The 5,455-nt window shown below is 43.5% G+C and overlaps 1 long non-coding RNA gene across 1 annotated transcript; it reads right to left on the reverse strand.

The window, feature by feature from the left end:
• Positions 1–3,556: 3,556 nt before the first annotated feature.
• On the reverse strand, positions 3,557–5,204 carry LOC127348659 (uncharacterized). The gene is made up of 3 exons (XR_011744444.1): positions 4,534–5,204; positions 4,000–4,422; positions 3,557–3,695 (listed from the first exon to the last, which is right to left on the reverse strand). It is a non-coding gene; the product is annotated as an uncharacterized lncRNA (long non-coding RNA).
• Between the last annotated feature and the right edge of the window lie 251 nt (positions 5,205–5,455).

The following is a 5,455-nucleotide window of genomic DNA, read 5'->3' on the forward strand; positions in this document are numbered from 1 at the left end:
GTGTAACCTGTGCACTAATTTTTCAAAATGCGCAGAGGTGTCTACGTGCTCTTTCCATGTTGGGAAGATAGGAATTTCATTCCTGACGAAAATTCCTACATCCGATGCTAATTTACAAGATTCTTTCGGGTCCAGTGGCCTTCTGCCACCTACGATAGATGAAAGGCGAAATCTTGATTCCATCCCAGCAAGCTTAGCTACGAACATTTTCCCTACTGTTGGGCCCCTCGTTTTTCTTGATCGTGGTGCAACTACAAAGTTAAGCATTACATCAAGCTATCAAGGTAGATATATATATTCATATTTATATATATATATTTATTTATTTATCTATAAAGTATAACTTTATAACGGAGAATGAAACTATAAGCATTGGAAAATGTACCTTCTTCGGTGTGGGGCTCATCCTCAGGGGAGTTGTCTATGGCAGGACTAATATGGGTCAGTGGGAGATCATCAACAGTTTGTTGATGTTGTGCTAACGGTGTTTGGCCGATTGTGGTTGTGTCACCTGGGACCAGTACGATGTGTCCTTGGGCGGTATTTCCTACCACAGCTACGCTGATCCCAATTGTGGCTGAGAAGTTGCCGTGGAAACCGGTTCTGCTGCCAATTGTTGTTGAGAAGTTGCTGTGGAAGCGGTTCTGCCGCCAATTGTGGGTGAGAAGTTCTTGTGGAAAGCGGATTCTGCTGCCAATTGTGGCTGAGAAGTTGCTGTGGAAACTGGTTCTGCTGCCGATTGTCGCTGGTTGACTGGATTGGTAACAGGTGGCTGATTCAACCTCTTGGGGTGTTCACCACGTTTTTTTATTTCAGTACTCTTAGCATTTTCGTTATTTTCTTCAACTAGTGCCATGAATCGCTGAGACTGTCTAGTAGCAGAAGCAGGTTTCTTTTTTGGTTGCAGCTGTTCTATCACCGATTCAGGTGCATATTGAATGGTCTTCCTCTCATTGGTGGTTCATGCGAAATTCTTACTTGAAGCTGCAGATTCCTAGCACACATAAACGATATTTCAGTCTACAGAAGTCCCATATATGATGATATGCAAATGGGATAGAATGAAGAACAGTAAAGGATGACGTGCATGCTGAAACATATATATGATGCATTAAGGAGACCTAGAGGTGGCATGTGAACATGTTTGGTGGGATTCAGGATACAAGTATACAACACATGGAAGTTGCAACAGATATCTCAAAGTAAAAACACAGAAATCACCTGGTGGGGTTGAGGAGAATGGTCAGGCAAGGCATCTTCCTGAGTCAGCTCTCCAAGAGGCTCAGCAGGATCAAATTGTGAATCATAACATTGTTCTTTATCTTTGGGGAGGGGAAAGGGTTCTTCTCCGATTTTGTTCAGGTTTGCACTAGAGGCAATAGCGTTACAAATGCTTGTGCCCACACGGCTTGCATATCTTCTACATATATTCCGTATCCGTTTCTCTTTTAATTCATTCTTCTGTATTGCAATAATATCTAGCATGCATTACAAAAAAAAATGCTAATGAGATGGCGGTGCAAGTAAGCAAAAAAAATACTTTTCGAAATCACATGCATAACGAATGCGGCCATATCAACCTTCTTGGAAGTGGGCGCGTGTACGCTTTGGTTTCCTGCCGTGGACCATGGAGGCGCCCATCTCTCCAGTCCGGTGGACGGAAGGAGTAGGGGATTAAGATACGAGAACCCAGCGATGGTGACTATCGCTGACAAGGCGGCGGTGGAAGTCGGCTACGGAGGAGCTCGTATGGTACAGTGGTCGTCGGTGGGGGTGGGGGAGGTGGAAGATACTCCGGCTTGCTAAAAAGCAAGGGAGACGGCGGAACGTCGTCGGTCAATACGGTGGCCGATGAGAAGGCAGTAGTGCTGGTGTGGGAGTGGGACAGTGGGCCGGCGCCGGCGTGTGAGATGATCCGGTGGGTCATGCAGGGTGGAAGCGTGAGAGAGAGATGCGGGGTTCGGCGCCGCCGGTGATAGGTCTGAATTGAGCGGTCCGGGGGGATAAGATCGACACTGTACTTATTTCACATCGCTTTGAATTTTGGAAGCGGGAGGGGGGATTTCGGCGGGAATTTTGGGGCAGAGTTGAAATTATTACTGGTTGGTGGAAAACTGTGGAACCCTAGCCTACGAAATCCCAGGTCTGAAGCTGAGGGTCCTTTTGGTGTGGCTTTTTGGCTTTTGGATTTTGGAAGCCAAAAGAATATAATATTTGTTTTTGGCTTCCAAAATCCAAAAGCCAAAAAGGCAAAAAAAAAAGCCACAGCAAAAGGGCCCTGAGTATGTTTGGGGTCAAGGGGATATGCTTGTTGGTTCTTGGGTGCATATGATCTCTTTATTTCGAAATTCATCTTCTATAAATTTTGAAAAATGTCAAAAAAGAATAAAACAAAAAATGCATGTGTACTTCTTCGCTTGCTTTATACACATAAAATATTTCAATGGAAAATCGAATAGTAATTTGGGCTATGTAAAAAAGAGTTACTCCGTAAAAAAAAATGTGCTAACCATAAGGCTTTTTATGAGACATGTTTTCTCTCTTTTTTTACATCGACCATGAAAAAAACTTGTTTTTTTACATCAACCATGAAAAATACTTTTTTTTACATCGACCATGAAAAATACTAGGAATTTACTAAGAGCATTCACAACGTGTAGCCAAAAGTGGTTCCATATTTGATTTTTGGCTTTTGGAACTAGTTCCATACAATGTAGAGGTAGTTCCAAAACCAGAAAAACAAGGAACCGGAGCAAGTAGGTGCTCCGATGCCAAATTTCACTTTTGGCATTTGGAACTAGTTCCCTACATTGTGAGAGTAGTTCCATATTGGCTTTATGTGTTGTTTTAGCTTGATGGTGGGTCCCACGTTATAAATATTTGGAACCACTACATTGTGGAGCTATTGCTATATTTCACACCAAAGCCAAATTCACCATCGTATCAGATTTGGCAATAGCAACATTGTGGATGCCCTAAAGTTATATTTTCCATCTTGTACACAATTAAAAATATCTTTAAAACAAACAAATCTCTAATGTCTAGGTGTACCATCTCTACTAGTACTAGTATATACTAGTAAATTACACGTGCCTTGCACGTGAGAGCTCTTTTTTTTAGTGAAACAACTTCGACGCAGGATTTTGTGAAGCTTTTTAACTTAATTGGTCAAACATGCGAAGCATGTGCCATTTACTTGTACAACTTTATCGGAAAAAAATTACTTGTACAAGCTAGTTCCCCTAAGTACTACCAGCACATAAGTAAACAAAAGAACCAGGGACATCATCAACTGAAAACAACAATCTATTCATATAGCGGCTCTTGCATCACCCTTTGAAAATCATCTACCTGCAAAGATGAGTGCAGAGTTTACGCTCGTGCTTTCACTGTTCCAAGATCGTCCAGTTGATCTCATGGACATCTGCATCAGCCAAAGCGGTAACCAAGTTGCCAGCCACTAGCTTCTGCAGATCAGCAACAACATGTAGGCCATCTTGAATTGTAGAATTCCATCCTCGGTTCATTTCTTTGTTCCGCCAAGTGGCCACATCCAAGTCCTTTTGAAGACGCCTAATCTTAGCTTCCCCATTGCCACATCCTTCTGTTTTGTTCCTACAAACGTTTGCATCACTGGAACTCTGGACATCTGTGCTACAATGCTGCTTGGCAGGGACATGAGCAGTCACTTGCTTCTGCGATTTGCCATGCATAAAATCAATCAGCAGATTAAAAGGAAATATGTTGGTTGATTCATGTCACCACTTTGAGCAACCCATGAGTTTCTAAACCTTAAATGGAGTCTAAAACATTGCAATAAAAGGGTGGGTGCATCATTTGGATGCAGAGGACGGGGCGACCCTATTTTCAAGAAAAAATTAGGAAATCTGAAATCTATATCTATATCTCTACCATCTATACCACTCCACTCCAGTTGACAGTTTGATCTCTTTCAGTACATTAGATTATGTCATGTTTAAAACACTATTATAAAATTACCTCCTTAATGTTGAGCTCAGGAGGATCCAGATGTGCTGATCCTAGGCGGCCCCTCAAATGATTGCTTGCTAGAACAATAGGACCAAATCCCGCCTCCTTTCTACCAATGTCTGCATCACTGGCGCGCTCACTGTCTTTGTTAGGAACATGAGCAGTGGCTAGCTGCTGCAAATCAAAGTTCATCAAATCAATCAGCAAACAACACATATGAAATTTGAGCAGTGCGGCTAAATACCTTCTTCAGTAGCTGCCCCACGGAATCGTCCTTTTGGCGGCACATCACACGGGTGAAAAATCTCGGCAACGACTTGGGGTGCGGTGATTTTGTCCCATTCCACAGTATGCCGAGCTTGGCTGCAATTATCTTATTCTGCAAGATATTTTGCCTCCGAGATTCTTCGTAGGCATTCTCGAGGGGAATATCTAGCAGGCATTACAAAAAAAACAGATGCTAATAACAAGCAGTGGAAGCAAGCAATAAACTAGTCTCGGAAATCAAATACATAACAAAAGCTGCCGGACAAAGTGTTCAACCTTGGTCGACTGGGGAGGTGGCGCGTTGGCCGTTCGTTTTGGTTCGGTGGATCATGGTGGCGCTTTGTGTACCGATCTTGCCAGCCGGTAAGATGAACCAGTGAGTCGGGGAAGCAGATCCGACGAAGCGGACGGAGTGTGGTTGACGGCGTCGCTGAGCTGGCTCCGGCGCGGTGGATGTCGGCTACGGATGGAGGACTGAGAGGGAGCGAGACGGACTAGGTGCGAGGTAGGGAGAGAGGCCCTTGCTTGTCCGTGGGTGGGGCTGGATATAGGGGAAATGAAAGCCCTAGAAGATAGCATCCTGCTAATATCCTAGTACAAAACAATTGAACTAGAAAATCCCGCCAATATATGGTGCTGAATTGCGGGCGGCTCATAGCTTGTGCACAAATAAAATGGGAAAATCCAAAAAATGTACTAGTTCAACAAAAAAAACTCTAGTGGCAAAGTCGCTAGCTCGCCATGAGAAGATGCACTCCGCCAAAAAAATGTCATGAGAAGCTAGTTTGCTATGGATCTTGCATTAACCCTGCTCGATAAAATGGTGGGCACAAAAGACAAGCTAAATCAAAAATAATGGTGGTAGAAAGATGTAACTCTCAAATGTAAACTCTACTAAACAGGGCCAGCTCAAAAACATGCCTCATATTATTAGTACTTCCTCCGGTCCATATTAACTGCCACTAAAATGGATGTATATACAAATACATCCATTTGAGTGGCATGTATATGGATAGGAGTAGTAGATCAAGGAGTTGCGAGATAGTGGAGGAAATGAGGTGGGGAGGAGGAGGGTGACGACCAGACCCCCACCTCCACGGCACCGCATAAATAGAAGCTAAAATATGTGAAACAGTGGAGGAAATGAGGTGGAAAGGTCTTCTTTTTAGCCCCAGCGTCACCATGAGATCAGGTGACA

This window comes from Lolium perenne, chromosome 4 (genome assembly GCF_019359855.2).
Source record: "Lolium perenne isolate Kyuss_39 chromosome 4, Kyuss_2.0, whole genome shotgun sequence".
In the NCBI taxonomy this organism is placed as follows: domain Eukaryota; kingdom Viridiplantae; phylum Streptophyta; class Magnoliopsida; order Poales; family Poaceae; genus Lolium; species Lolium perenne.